General features: G+C 41.5%; 1 protein-coding gene across 1 annotated transcript in view; it reads left to right on the top strand.

Moving 5' to 3' along the window:
* Positions 1-10,532: 10,532 nt before the first annotated feature.
* LOC128643583 (protein tyrosine phosphatase receptor type C-associated protein) overlaps positions 10,533-16,601 on the top strand; it is a 102,597-nt gene continuing 96,528 nt past the window's right edge. Inside the window, exon 1 of the mRNA XM_053696425.1 lies at positions 10,533-10,592. The gene's annotated coding sequence lies outside the window, so the exon portion shown is untranslated. The remainder of the gene's footprint in view (positions 10,593-16,601) is intronic.

The raw sequence follows: 16,601 nt of genomic DNA, 5'->3' as shown, positions 1-16,601 counted from the left end.
AAAAAAACTTTTACATCAGTCTGCTAGTGTAATCTAATTTCAGTTGCCAGGCCAGCCTGTTACTGCCAGCCTGTGTGTCAGGCTCACAGCATATACTGTGCCTACTTGCTCAGTGCCACCACTCATATCTGGTGTAACAATAGTGTAAATTTAAAAAAACAAAAAAACTTTTACATTAGTCTGCTAGTGTAATCTAATTTCAGTTGCCAGGCCAGCCTGCCACTGCCAGCCTGTGTGTCAGGCTTACAGCATATACTGTGCCTACTTGCTCAGTGCCACCACCAGTCATATCTGGTGTAACAGTAGTGTAAATTTAAAAAAAAAACTTTTACATCAGTTTACTAGTGTAATCTAATAGCAGTTGCCTGCCTGCCACTGCCAGCCTGTGTGTCAGGCTCACAGCATATACTGTGCCTACTTGCTCAGTGCCACCACTCATATCTGGTGTAACATTAGTGTACATTTAAAAAACAACAACTTTTACATCAGTCTGCTAGTGTAATCTAATTTCAGTTGCCAGGCCAGCCTGCCACTGCCAGCCTGTGTGTCAGGCTCACAGCATGTACTGTGCCTACTTGCTCAGTGCCACCACTCATATCTGGTGTAACAATAGTGTAAATTTAAAAAAAAAACAAAAACTTTTACATCAGTCTGCTAGTGTAATCTAATTTCAGTTGCCAGGCCAGCCTGCCACTGCCAGCCTGTGTGTCAGGCTTACAGCATATACTGTGCCTACTTGCTCAGTGCCACCACCAGTCATATCTGGTGTAACAGTAGTGTAAATTTTTTAAAAAAACTTTTATATCAGTCTGCTAGTGTAATCTAATTTCAGTTGCTAGGCCAGCCTGCCACTGCCAGCCTATGTGTCAGGCTCACAGCATATACTGTGCCTTCTTTCTCAGTGCCACCACCAGTAATATCTGGTGTAACAGTAGTGTAATTTTTTTTTAAAAAAACTTTTACATCAGTCTGCTAGTGTAATCTAATTGCAGTTGCCAGGCCAGCCTGCCAGAGCCAGCGTGTGTGTCAGGCTCACAGCGTACACTGTGCCCACTTGCCAAGTGCCACCACTCATATTATCTTGTTTAATGGTAGTGTTAGTGTACATTTAAAAATAAAAAAACTATTTTGACTGTGAAACATCAGTCTGCTTTTTTGTGTCAGGCTCACAGCGTATACTGTGCCCACTGGTCCAGTGTCACCACTCATATTATCTTGTTTTATAGTAGTGTAAGTGTACATTTTAAAAATAAAAAAACTATTTTGACTGTGAAACATCAGTCTGCTTTTTTGTGTCAGGCTCACTGCGTATACTGTGCCCACTTGCCCAGTGCCACCACTGATATTATCTTGTTTAATTGTAGTGTAAGTGTACATTTAAAAATAAAAAAACTATTTTGACTGTGAAACATCAGTCTGCTTTTTTGTGTCAGGCTCACAGCGTATACTGTGCCCACTGGTCCAGTGCCACCACTCATATTATCTTGTTTTATAGTAGTGTAAGTGTACATTTTAAAAATTTAAAACTATTTTGACTGTGAAACATCAGTCTGCTTTTTTGTGTCAGGCTCACAGCGTATACTGTGCCCACTTGCCCAGTGCCACCACTCATATTATCTTGTTTAATAGTAGTGTAAGTGTACATTTAAAAATAGAAAAACTATTTTGACTGTGAAACATCATTCTGCTTTTTTGTGTCAGGCTCACAGCGTATACTGTGCCCACTTGCCCAGTGCCACCACTCATATTATCTTGTGTAATAGTAGTGTAAGTGTACATTTTAAAACTAAAATAACTATTTTGACTGTGAAACATCAGTCTGCTTTTTTGTGTCAGGCTCACAGCATATACTGTGCCCACTTGCCCAGTGCCACCATTCATATTATCTTGTTTAATAGTAGTGTAAGTGTACATTTACAAATAAAAAAACTATTTTGACTGTGAAACATCAGTCTGCTTTTTTATGTCAGGCTCACAGCGTATACTGTGCCCACTTGCCCAGTGCCACCACTCATATTATCTTGTGTAATAGTAGTGTACGTGTACATTTTAAAACTAAAATAACTATTTTGACTGTGAAACATCAGTCTGTTTTTTTGTGTCAGGCTCACAGCGTATACTGTGCCCACTTGCCCAGTGCCACCACTCATATTATCTTGTTTAATAGTAGTGTAAGTGTACATTTTAAAAATAAAAAAACTATTTTGACTGTGAAACATGTCTGCTTTTTTGTGTCAGGCTCACAGCGTATACTGTGCCCACTTGTCCAGTGCCACCACTCATATTATCTTGTTTAATAGTAGTGTAAGTGTACATTTAAAAATAGAAAAACTATTTTGACTGTGAAACATCAGTCTGCTTTTTTATGTCAGGCTCACAGCGTATACTGTGCCCACTTGCCCAGTGCCACCACTCATATTATCTTGTGTAATAGTAGTGTACGTGTACATTTTAAAACTAAAATAACTATTTTGACTGTGAAACATCAGTCTGTTTTTTTGTGTCAGGCTCACAGCGTATACTGTGCCCACTTGCCCAGTGCCACCACTCATATTATCTTGTTTAATAGTAGTGTAAGTGTACATTTACAAATAAAAAAACTATTTTGACTGTGAAACATGTCTGCTTTTTTGTGTCAGGCTCACAGCGTATACTGTGCCCACTTGTCCAGTGCCACCACTCACATTATCTTGTTTAATAGTAGTGTAAGTGTACATTTTAAAAATAAAAAAACTATTTTGACTGTGAAACATGTCTGCTTTTTTGTGTCAGGCTCACAGCGTATACTGTGCCCACTTGCCCAGTGCCACCACTCATATTATCTTGTTTAATAGTAGTGTAAGTGTACATTTAAAAATAGAAAAACTATTTTGACTGTGAAACATCATTCTGCTTTTTTGTGTCAGGCTCACAGCGTATACTGTGCCCACTTGCCCAGTGCCACCACTCATATTATCTTGTGTAATAGTAGTGTAAGTGTACATTTTAAAACTAAAATAACTATTTTGACTGTGAAACATCAGTCTGCTTTTTTGTGTCAGGCTCACAGCATATACTGTGCCCACTTGCCCAGTGCCACCATTCATATTATCTTGTTTAATAGTAGTGTAAGTGTACATTTACAAATAAAAAAACTATTTTGACTGTGAAACATCAGTCTGCTTTTTTATGTCAGGCTCACAGCGTATACTGTGCCCACTTGCCCAGTGCCACCACTCATATTATCTTGTGTAATAGTAGTGTACGTGTACATTTTAAAACTAAAATAACTATTTTGACTGTGAAACATCAGTCTGTTTTTTTGTGTCAGGCTCACAGCGTATACTGTGCCCACTTGCCCAGTGCCACCACTCATATTATCTTGTTTAATAGTAGTGTAAGTGTACATTTTAAAAATAAAAAAACTATTTTGACTGTGAAACATGTCTGCTTTTTTGTGTCAGGCTCACAGCGTATACTGTGCCCACTTGTCCAGTGCCACCACTCACATTATCTTGTTTAATAGTAGTGTAAGTGTACATTTTAAAAATAAAAAAACTATTTTGACTGTGAAACATGTCTGCTTTTTTGTGTCAGGCTCACAGCGTATACTGTGCCCACTTGTCCAGTGCCACCACTCACATCATCTTGTTTAATAGTAGTGTAAGCGTACATATTAAAAATAAAAAAAACTATTTTGACTGTGAAACATCAGTCTGCTTTTTTGTATCAGGCTCACAGCGTATACTGTGCCCACTCACAGTAGCTTGCACGCATAGTAGCACTAATTGAAAAAAAAATGACAGGCAGAGGCAGGCCAACCCGCAGGTGCCGTCGTGGTCGTGGTGCTGTGACTCCCTTTGGCCATAGAATAATGCCCAGTGTTAGGCCACGTACCATGAACACGAAAAGTTCTGATGAAATAGTTGACTTTATAACACAGGACACCCAATCTTCTACAGCTTCCGCTCGTAACCTTGACGCACCATCCTCCTCCTCTAGCTTAGCTTCGGGCACCTCTCAACTTACCACTCGCCCGCCTGCCGCCACCACCGACACTAGCACCACAGCCGCCTCACTTGATCTGTCAGAGGAGTTATGTACACCTCAGTGTGAAGAAATGAGTGATGCACAACCATAATTGATAGAGGATGTAGATAACTGTGATATGTCTCAGTCAGGCAGCATTACAGACATGCACGACGCACGGTGTGATGATGATGATGATGTTGTACCCGCCGTTGCTTCCGTTGTTGAGTTGTCAGATACAAGTGAAGGGGTTGATGATGACGATGCATCCGTGGATGTCACGTGGGCGCCCGGTAGAAGGGAAGAAGAACAGGTGGAAAGTTCAGATGGGGAGACAGAGAGGAGCAGGAGGAGGAGGTCGCCGCAAGGAGCTAGTGGCACAGTCAGACAGCATGCATCGGCACCTGGGGTCAGCCAGACAGCACACCAATCAACGCATGCTGTTGCCACCACCAGAATGCCGTCATCGCAGAGCTCAGCAGTGTGGCATTTTTTTATGTGTCTGCCTCTGACAACAGCAATGCCATTTGCAACCTGTGCCAAAAGAAACTGAGTCGTGGGAAGTCCAACACCCACCTAGGTACAACTGCTTTGCGAAGGCACATGATCGCACATCACAAATGCCTATGGGATGAACACATGAGGACAAGCAGCACACAAACTCAAAGCCGACATCCTCCTTCTGGTCCAGCATCTTCAGCCACCTCAACCACTGCTGTGCTCCTTGCCCCCTCTCAACCATCCGCCAATCCATCTCTCTTCCAGAGCAGTTCCTGCTCATCTGCCCACAGTCAGGTGTCTGTCAAGGACATGTTTGAGCGTAAGAAGCCAATGTCACCAAGTCACCCCTTGCCCGGCGTCTGACTGCTGGCTTGTCTGAACTGTTAGCCCGCCAGCTTTTACCATACAAGCTGGTTGAGCCTGAGGCGTTCAAAAAATATGTAGCTATTGGTACACCGCAGTGGAAGGTACCCAGGCGAAATTTCTTTGCACAAAAGGCAATCCCCAACCTGTACTCGATTGTGCAAAAGGAAGTAATGGCATGTCTGGCACACAGTGTTGGGGCAAGGGTCCATCTGACCACTGATAGCTGGTCTGCAAAGCATGGTCAGGGCAGGTTATTCACCTACACTGCGCATTGGGTAAACCTGCTGACGGCTGCCAAGCATGGAATGCCTGGCTCTGCAGAGGAGTTGGTGACACCGCCACGACTTGCAGGCAGGCCTGCTGCCACCTCCTCTACTCCTCCTACTCCATCCTCTTCCATTACCTCCTCAGCTGAGTCCTCTTCTGCTGCTGCATCTTGCTCCACATCAACGGCACCCCCCCAGCTCCCCAGGTACTATTCCACATCCCGGATACGGCAGTGTCACACCGTCTTGGGGTTGACTTGCCTGAAAGCAGAGAGTCACACCGCAGCAGCATTCCTGTCCACCCTGAACGCACAGGTGGATCAGTGGCTGACTCCGCACCAACTGGAGATCGGCAAAGTGGTTTCTGACAACGGAAGTAATTTGGTGGCGCCATTGAAATTGGGCAAGTTGACACATGTGCATAAGTACCAAGGCTTACAGGACATCCTGAAGCAGGCCAGGAAGGAGTGTGGCCATTTCAGGCGTTCCTACACGGCCATGGCGCACTTGTCAGATATCCAGCGGCGAAACAACCTGCCAGTGAGGCGCTTGATTTGCGACAGCCCGACATGTTGGAATTCAACACTCCTATTGTTCGACCGCCTGCTCCAACAAGAAAAAGCTGTTAATGAGTATTTGTATGACCGGGGTGCTAGGACAGCCTCTGGGGAGCTGGGGATTTTTTTGCCACGTTACTGGACGCTCATGCGCAATGCCTGTAGGCTCATGCGTCCTTTTGAGGAGGTGACAAACCTAGTCAGTCGCCCCGAAGGCACCATCAGCGACATCATACCATTTGTTTTCTTCCTGGAGCGTGCCCTGCGAAGAGTGCTGGATCAGGCCGTAGATGAGCATGAAGAGGAAGAGTTGTGGTCTCCATCACCACCAGAAACAGCCTTATCAGCATCGCTTGCTGGACCAGCAGCAACGCAGGAAGAGAATTGTGAGGAAGAGGAGTCAGAGGAGGAATGTGGCTTTGAGGAGGAGGAGGAAGACCAAGCACAACAGGCATCCCAGGGTGCTTGTTGTTGTCACCTATCTGGTACCCGTGGTGTTGTACGTGGCTGGGGAGAAGAAGATACCTTCAGTGAGATCAGTGAGGACGAGGAACGGACATGAGTAGCTCGGCATCCAACCTTGTGCAAATGGGGTCTTTCATGCTGTTGAGGGACACTCGTATAAAAAAGCTGAAGGAGGACGAACTGTACTGGGTGTCCACGCTACTAGACCACCGGTATAAGCAGAAAGTGACTGAAATGTTACCGAATTCCCGCAAGTTGGAAAGGATGGAGCAGTTCAAAAATAAATTAAAAAGTATGCTTTACACAGCGTATAAGGGTGATGTCACAGCACAACGGGAATCTAACAGGGGAAGAGATGAAAGTAATACTCCTCCTCCCGCGACCACACCGACAAGGACAGGATGCTTTCCAGACGTGTTGTTGATGGAGGACATGCGGACCTTTTTAATTCCTATGTATCGCCACAGCCCTTCGGGATCCAGCCTCAGAGAACGACTCAACCGACAGGTAGCAGACTACCTCGCATTAACTGCAGATCTCGACACTCTGAGGAGCGATGAACCCCTTGACTACTGGGTGTGCAGGCTTGACCTGTGGCCTGAGCTATCCCAATTTGCACTAGAACTTCTGGCCTGCCCCGCTTCAAATGTCCTGTCAGAAAGGACCTTCAGTGCAGCAGGAGGTATTGTCACTGAGAAGAGAAGTTGCCTAGGTCAAAAAAGTCTTGATTATCTCACCTTTATTAAACTGAATGAGGGATGGATCCCGAAGGGACTGACATTGGGCAATACATTCAAGTAAAAAAGGCCTGATGAGATGAGCTGCCTTGGGCTAAAAATGGTCCACATGCTGCTGTATTTTATCTTCGAATGCCAGATGACTTGTGTGACTTATCCGCCAACAACTAGGGTTCAAGCCGCAATGTTTTAGGGCACTTTCTAACTGTCAAACAAACATCAATTTTTCTGGCCGCTGCTACAGCAGCGGCTGCAACAATACCTAAATTTTTCAGGCATGTGTACATGCCTAATTTTTCTGGCCTCTGGTGCTGCACTGTGGCTTCAAAACCCAAACCAAAAAAAAGGCACATAACAGGGATTAAACTGCTAAGAATAGTACTACTTAACACACCACTCATATCTGGTGGCACAGTAGATTGCACGCGTAGTGCCCCAAATTTGAAGCAGGAGGACCGACCAAGCATCTTTTTCCATCTCCCGGTTCCTAAAATCCATGCCATATACACGTCCCCTGATAGGGGACACCACAATGGAAGGTACATGGATGAAATTTATTTGTACAAAAGGCAATCCCCAACCTGTACTCTATTGTGCAAAAGGAAGTAACCTTACCATGGGTCACAGACCGCACATCTTGTAAAATTCTCTGTCTGGGAAATTATCTATCTATCAAATCTATCTATTTGTCTATCAAATCCTAAAAACGATGCCATACCTGTACTCGATTGTGCAAAAGGAAGTAATGGCATATGGGGTCTTTCATGCTGTCGTGCCTGTTGAGGGTCGGAGACCCTCGTATATAAAGGCTGAAGGAAAATTACCTGTACTGGGTGAACAAGCATCTTTTTCCATCCTCCGGTTCCTAAAAATTATCTCCGGGTTCATAAAATCGATGCCATACCGGTACTCAATTGTGCAAAAGGAAGTCATGGCATATGGGGTCTTTCAAACTGTCTGGCCTGTTGAGGGTGGGACCCACGTATAAAAAGGCTGAAGGAGAACGACCTGTACTGGGTGTCCAAGCATCTTTTTCCATAGGGGACGTAACAGGGATTAAACTGATAAGAATAGTACTAGTTAACACACCACTCCTATCTGGTGGCACAGTAGATTGCACGCGGTGCTCTGACAAAATGCAGAAGGACATTTGGCAGACGGACATTTGGCAGATGGACATTTGGCAGACGGACATTTGGCCGACAGACAGAAAGCTAAAGAATGTTCCAATTTCAGCCGAGGGCAGATACACAGAGTGCTCTGTTCTAATCAGAGCCTCGGGTGCCCGCAACTGCCTCTCGGAACCTGACCATGGGTCCCAGACCGCCCGTCTTGTAATTCTCTGTCTGGGAAATTATCTATCTATCAAGTCTATCTATTTATCTATCAAATCTATCTATTGTATCTATCATCAAATGTATCTATTGCATCTATTGATCTATCTATCTAATCTATGTATCTATCTATCTCGTGGCCGGACCGACCAAGCATCTTTTTCCATCTCCCAGTTCCTAAAATCATCTCCGGGTTCCTAAAATCGATGCCATATACACGTCCCCTGATAGGGCACGTAACAGGGATAAAACTGATAAGAATAGTACTAGTTAACACACCACTCCTATCTGGTGGCACATTAGATTGCACGCGCAGTGCCCCAAATTGGAACTTGGAAGTAGGAGGACTGACCAAGCATCTCATCTCTGTGTGATTCCTGTTCTTGTAGGACAGTTAATGGGTCAGTCATGTTGCACAGGTTAGCTCGTCGTTCTCTTTTTCCCAGCTGCTGGATCAGATCAGAGATTGTGAGTAAAACCTGCTCCTGCTGCCGGGTGATCTCACTCAGGACTCGCTTCTCTAGGTCTTCCAACTGTTTCCTGATGTCCCTAATCAGGGCAGTGAGTCTCTCTGTTACACCAGCTGCTTTCTCTTGCACCCCTCTCCTGTGCTTCTGCAGACTCTGGACTCTTTTCTCAGTCTCCTCTCTCTTTGTGGTCAGTTTCTGCAGAACATTTCTCAGTTTCTTTTTCTTCTTCTCAGAAGCCTCATTCAGCAGCTCGATCTGGTGTCCCCTGTGCTCTCCGGCCAGGGAGCAGGACACACAGATACAGGCAGCATCCTCAGTGCAGTAATATAATAGGAGCATCTTGTGGGTGGAGCATTTTCTGTTACCCCAGGAAGTGATTGCATGCACAGTGACATCAGTGAAGACAAGGAACGGGACATGGCTAGCTTGGTATCCAACCTTATGCAAATGGGGAGTTTGCGGTTGTGCAAATGGACTATTTGCGGTTGTTTGCGGTGCGTTAAACGGGGAGTTTGGTCTGTCACTGTGAAGCGGGCGTAACCCTTACACTACATGAACGATACAACATCATACCTGATGTTTTAAAGCACGTTATTCCAAACAATTTAGGATTTTTAGGTGATTTATGCCCTTTATGGATTAAAAACAGACTCTGCATCAACTATGTACTTTTCCATGGGAGTTTTGCCATGGATCCCCCTCCAGCATGCCACAGTCCAGGTGTTAGTCCCCTTGAAACAACTTTTCCATCACTTTTGTGGCCAGAAAGAGTCCCTGTGGGTTTTAAAATTCGCCTGCCTATTGAAGTCAATGGCGGTTCACCCGGTTCGGCCGTTCGTGAACTTTTGCGGAAGTTTGCGTTCGCTGTTCGCGAACGCAAAATTTTAGGTTTGCGACATCACTAGTGTACAGTACTCTTTATACTTGTGTACAGTACTCTTTATACTTGTGAACAGATAGTACTCTTTATACTTGTGTACAGTACTCTTTATACTTGTGTACAGATAGTACTCTTTATACTTGTATACAGATAGTACTCTTTATACTTGTGTACAGTACTCTTTATACTTGTATACAGATAGTACTCTTTATACTTGTGTACAGTACTCTTTATACTTGTGTACAGATAGTACTCTTTATACTTGTGTACAGATAGTACTCTTTATACTTGTGTACAGATAGTACTCTTTATACTTGTGTACAGTACTCTTTATACTTGTGTACAGATAGTACTCTTTATACTTGTGTACAGTACTCTTTATACATGTGTACAGATAGTACTCTTTATACTTGTGTACAGTACTCTTTATACTTGTGTACAGATAGTACTCTTTATACTTGTGTACAAATAGTACTCTTTATACTTGTGTACAGTACTCTTTATACTTGTGTACAGATAGTACTCTTTATACTTGTGTACAGATAGTACTCTTTATACTTGTGTACAGTACACTTTATACTTGTGTACAGTACTCTTTATACTTGTATACAGATAGTACTCTTTATACTTGTGTACAGATAGTACTCTTTATACTTGTGTACAGTACACTTTATACTTGTGTACAGTACTCTTTATACTTGTGTACAGTACTCTTGCTAACTGCTTTTCCCTTATCTGTGTTCCTGTAAGGAGCTCTGTAATCCTCTTTCACTAGAAGCAAATACCTCTATGGTTTTTGTGCTTGTCATTTTGCCTGAATAATGTATTCTCTATTATCCGCATCTCCCTCGCTCTCTCTTACTACCAATTTTTTGTAGTTGTCTTGGGTGTGGCCTTACAAAAAACCCACAGGAAGTCTATAACAAGTGTAAATGTGCGTATCAGTCGCACAACAGCAATATACAAAACCCGGGCACTTTGTGAGGAACTGCACTTGAGAGGTCACTGGTCAGTATTACTGTTGTTCCAGACAATCTTCACTTTCTCTGCTTGATTCTGTTGCTCCTTTCAGCACATTCGCTGAGAAACTTTGCTAAATGTTGTCAATATGCAACACTTATGTTTGCTGCTGCTTCGCATACACATTTACCATAAGCATCCTCACTAAGCATTTACTTATTCGTCTATTCTTGTCATATTTGCTTATTTAGCATACTAATATCTTTGCATCTTCTTTCTTTACAAAAAATGCTTCTTATGTTTTGATGCTATCATATTCATTAATTGTCGTTATAGGTTTCATAAATGGGATTATAGTAGGCTATGAAAAACATACTTCAAGCCTTAAATGGAATAGGAATATCTATTTATAAATACATAAATATGTATGTGCAGAACATTGGAATGTGAAATATTTACAGTAAATACACAGTTATTATACACTTTATTAAAAATGAATATTGCATGAATATTATTTTTTGTTTTCATCTACTTAAAGGGATAATAAACCTAAACAATAATGTTATATAATTCTGTATATAGAATTGTGCAGAATAATATAACATTATCTTAGCGACAGCTTTAAAAATCAAAGGATTTTAGAGATTTTAGCTGTCAATGTTGCCCTTACCTGTTCTGTTCTCCATGATCTTCTGATTACGTCTTTTTTCTTTTCAAAAGCATTTCACGGGCGCACTGTGATTAGTGATTGCGCTATTGAACTGAATGTAGTGTGCTCCCGCTACCAGACCAGAATGCTTTAATCTAAGTCCTTATTGTTTGACTGTAAGGCCGATTAGGGAAAAAAATATATAGCAGGGTTAGCTTTTTAATTTTCTGCAGTCTGCACCTCCAATTATCACACATTTCATAGTTGCAGGAAAAGGCTCAAAATAAATAATGAAAGTATAGTACAACACTTTAACTACACATTAAGCATTATGGGCTAGATTACATGTGAGGCGCGTTTTTGCAAGTGTTTTACGAAAGTTTGCACTCTGTTTTAATTGCGATCTCAGAGCTGTGGTTGTCTTTTTCAAATATACATTACAAAGTTTACTTATACTCATAATAACACTGTCTAATAAAAATGTAAAAGTTATAAGGACTCAAAGATCTTGGGTGTTAGAAAAAAAAAAAACAGGCAAAGGGCTTTAACATTGAGATACATACATATACATGTCTAAAGATGTTTAATTATGCGTATATGTAGGAAGGCTGGCTATTAGTTAGCCTGAATTTGTAGGAGGAGTCTTACACCTTTATAAATATTTGCTCTGGCCTTGTCTGTGTTTCCTATACGTTTTGACCCACCCACCCATCCCTTTATTTTTTCTTTTCTTTTTATCATTTACCTTCTTTGGGTATGCCCCTTTTAGGCATACTGACCATGTGACTACGGCACACCTCAGGTCACTTTCCCTTTACTTTCTTGTTTATTCATTGTTACATTATAGTAGGACTCTAAGTACAAATATATATATATATATATATATATATATATATATATATATATATATATATATATATACAGTATATATACATATATATGTGTACATATGTATTCATGTAGTTATATGTGTATATATGTATTTACAGACATATATACACATATAAAAACAATCGGCTTGATTACGAATTTTGAGATATGAGTGAAAAAGCAGCGTTATGGCACTTTTTCACTACCGCTGGTATTACGAGTCTTGCAGGTTTAGCTGCACCGCACACTTTTTTGGCCGTAATGCAACGTAACTACCGCAGCTTTCAAAAAGTCATTTTTCAATGGGACTTAGCGCCGGTATTACGAGTCTGCCTGGGAGGCAAAAAAGTGAGCGGTACAGCCAAGATCAATACCGCAAACTGAAAGTCAGTAGTTATGGGTTTTGCGCTACAAAGCTGTACCATAAAACTCATAACTAAAGTGCTAAAAAGTACACCAACACCCATAAACTACCTATTAACCCCTAAACTGAGGCCCTCCCATATCGCAAACACTAAAATAAAAATATTAACCCCTAATCTGCCGGTCCGGACATTGCCACCACTATAATAAACATATTAACCCCTAAACCGTCGCACTCCCACATTGCAAACACTAGTTAAATATTATTAACCCCCTAATCTGCCGCCCCTAACATCGCCGCCACCTAACTACATTTATTAACACCTAATCTGCCGCCCCCAACGTCGCCGCCACTGTACTAAATTTATTAACCCCTAAACCTAAGCCTAAACCTAACACCCCCTAACTTAAATATAATTAAAATAAATCTAAATAAAACCTACTATTCATTCTGACATACAAAGCCCTCAACTGCACTGCTCCCCCCTATATCTCAGACCTTGTCTCTCTCCCTCCTGTCCCCTTTGCTCTGCTCATGACCTCCTACTCTCCTCCTCTCTTGTCACCTCATCACACTCCCGTTTACAGGACTTCTCCAGACTGGCTCCCATCTTGTGGAACTCTCTGCCTCACTCCACAAGACTCTCTTCTAGTTTTAAAAGCTTCAAGTGCTCCCTAAAGACTCTACTGTTCAGGGATGTATACAACCTACACTAACCTTGCTTTATACCAGTTCCTCTCCTCCATTGCTATCCTCTGAACCCCCCTAGCATGTAAGCTTAAGAGTCCAGCTGTTTGTTGATCACCTTCTCAAGAGCTGACTACAACAGTGCAACTCTTGGCAGGGCCCTCTACCCATTTGATCCCTATAACTGTTTTTTTTGTACTCTGCCTTTGTTAATAGCGCTGCGGAAACTGTTGGCGCTCTACAAATAACCGATAATAATAATAATAATAATAATACTATCATTACCTAAATAATTCCTATTTAAAACTAAATACTTACCTGTAAAATAAACCCTAAGCTAGCTACAATATAACTAATAGTTACATTGTAGCTAGCTTAGGGTTTATTTTTATTTCACAGGTAAGTTTGTATTTATTTTAACTAGGTAGAATAGTTACTAAATAGTTATTAACTATTTACTAACTACCTAGCTAAAATAAATACAAATTTACCTGTAAAATAAAACCTAACCTGAGTTACACTAACACCTAACCTTACACTACAATTAAATCAATTACCTAAATTAAATACAATAACCTAAATTACAAAAAAACACTAAATTACACAAAATAAAAAAGAAATTATCAGATATTTAAACTAATTACACCTAAGCTAATAGCCCTATCAAAATAAAAAAGCCCCCCCAAAATAAAAAAAACCTTAGCCTAAACTAAACTACCAATAGCCATTAAAATGGCCTTTTGCGGGGCATTGCCCCAAAGAAATCAGCTCTTTATCTGTAAAAAAAAAATACAAACAACCCCTCAACAGTAAAACCCACCACCCACACAACCAACCCCCCAAATAAAATCCTAACTAAAAAAACCTAAGCTCCCCATTGCCCTGAAAAGGGCATTTAGATGGGCATTGCCCTTAAAAGGGCATTTAGCTCTTTTTCAAGTGCCCAAACCCCTAATCTAAAAATAAAACCCACCCAATAAACCCTTAAAAAGCCTAACACTAACCCCCGAAGATCCACTTACAGTTTTTGAAGACCCGACATCCATCCTCAACGAAGCGGCAGAAGTCCTATCGAAGCCGGCAGAAGTCTTCATCCAAGCGGCCAAAGTCTTCATCTAAGCCTGCAGAAGTCTTCATCCAGACGACATCTTCTATCTTCATCCATCCAGCGTGGAGCAACTCCATCTTCAAGACATCCGGCGAAGAGCATCCTCTTCAATCGAAGTCTTCTTGCAGAATGAAGGTTCCTTTAAGTGATGTCATCCAAGATGGCGTCCCTTGAATTCCGATTGGCTGATAGAATTCTATCAGCCAATCGGAATTAAAGTTGAAAAAATCCTATTGGCTGATCCAATCAGCCAATAGGATTGAGCTTGCATTCTTTTGGCTGTTCCAATCAGCCAATAGAATGCGAGCTCAATCCAATTGGCTGATTGCATCAGCCAATAGAATTTTTTTCAACCTTAATTCTGATTGGCTGATAGAATTTTATCGGAATCTAAGGGACGCCATCTTGGATGACGTCATTTAAAGGAATCTTCATTGTAGAAGAAGCTGTTGATTGAAGAGGATGCTCCGCGCCGGATGTCTTGAAGATGGAGCCACTCCGCGTCGGAAAGATGAAGATAGAAGATGCCGTCTGGGTGAAGACTTCTGCCCGTTTGGAGGACCACTTCTGCTGGCTTCGTTGAGGACTTTTTGTCGCTTGGATGAAGACTTCTCCCGGCTTTGTTGAGAATGGATGTCATCTCTTCAAAACTGTAAGTGGATCTTCGGGGGTTAGTGTTAGGCTTTTTTAAGGGTGTATTGGGTGGGTTTTATTTTTAGATCAGGGTTTTGGGCTGCAATAGAGCTAAATGCCCTTTTAAGGGCAATGCCCATCCAAATGCCTTTTTCAGGGCAATGAGGAGATTAGGTTTTTTTAGTTAGGATTTTATTTGGGGGGTTGGTTGTGTGGGTGGTGGGTTTTACTGTTGGGGGGTTGTTTGTATATTTTTTAAAAGGTAAGAGCTGATTTTTTGGGGGCAATGCTCCGCAAAAGGCCCTTTTAAGGGCTATTGGTAGTTTAATTTAGGCTATGTTTTTTTTTATTTTGGGTGGGCATTATTTATTTTGATAGGGCTATTAGATTAGGTGTAATTAGTTTAAAGATCTTGTAATTTGTTTTTTATTTTCTGTAATTTAGGCCTAGATTTGGAGTTTGGCGGTAGCCGTGAAAACCAGCGTTAGAGGCTCCTAACGCTGGTTTTAGGGTACCGCCAGTATTTGGAGTCATTCAAAAAAGGGTCTAACGCTCACTTTTCAGCCGCAACTTTTCCATACCGCAGATCCCCTTACGTCAATTGCGTATCCTATCTTTTCAATGGGATCTTCCTAACTCCGGTATTTAGAGTCGTGGCTGAAGTGAGCGTTAGAAATCTAACGACAAAACTCCAGCCGCAGAAAAAAGTCAGTAGTTAAGAGCTTTCTGGGCTAACGCCGGTTCATAAAGCTCTTAACTACTGTGCTCTAAAGTACACTAACACCCATAAACTACCTATGTACCCCTAAACCGAGGTCCCCCCACATCGCCGACACTTGATTACATTTTTTTAACCCCTAATCTGCCGACCGCCACCTACGTTATACTTATGTACCCCTAATCTGCTGCCCCTAACACCGCCGACCCCTATATTATATTTATTAACCCCTAACCTGCCCCCCACAACGTCGCAGCCAGCTACCTACAATAATTAACCCCTAATCTGCCGACCGCAAAGAGCCGCCAACTACATTATAGCTATGTACCCCTAATCTGCTGCCCCTAACACCGCCGACCCCTATATTATATTTATTAACCCCTAATCTGCCCCCCACAACGTCGCCTCCACCTGCCTACACTTATTAACCCCTAATCTGCCAAGCGGACCGCACCGCTACTATAATAAAGTTATTAACCCCTAATCCGCCTCACTAACCCTATAATAAATAGTATTAACCCCTAATCTGCCCTCCCTAACATCGCCGACACCTAACTTCGATTATTAACCCCTAATATACCGACTGGAGCTCACCACTATTCTAATAAATGTATTAACCCCTAAAGCTAAGTCTAACCCTAACACTAACACCCCCCTAAATTAAATATAATTTTAATCTAACGAAATTAATTAACTCTTATTAAATAAATGATTCCTATTTAAAGCTAAATACTTACATGTAAAATAAATCCTAATATAGCTACAATATAAATTATAATTATATTATAGCTATTTTAGGATTAATATTTATTTTACAGGTAACTTTGTATTTATTTTAACCAGGTACAATAGATATTAAATAGTTAAGAACTATTTAATAGCTAAAATAGTTAAAATAATTACAAATTTACCTGTAAAATAAATCCTAACCTAAGTTACAATTAAACCTAACACTACACTATCAATAAATTAATTAAATACAATTCCTACAAATAAATACAATGAAATAAACTAACTAAAGTACAAAA

Source organism: Bombina bombina, unplaced genomic scaffold (genome assembly GCF_027579735.1).
Source record: "Bombina bombina isolate aBomBom1 unplaced genomic scaffold, aBomBom1.pri scaffold_466, whole genome shotgun sequence".
Lineage (NCBI taxonomy): Eukaryota > Metazoa > Chordata > Amphibia > Anura > Bombinatoridae > Bombina > Bombina bombina.
The sequence above is the reverse complement of the archived record's forward strand: the minus strand, read 5'-3'. Positions and strand labels throughout refer to the sequence as shown.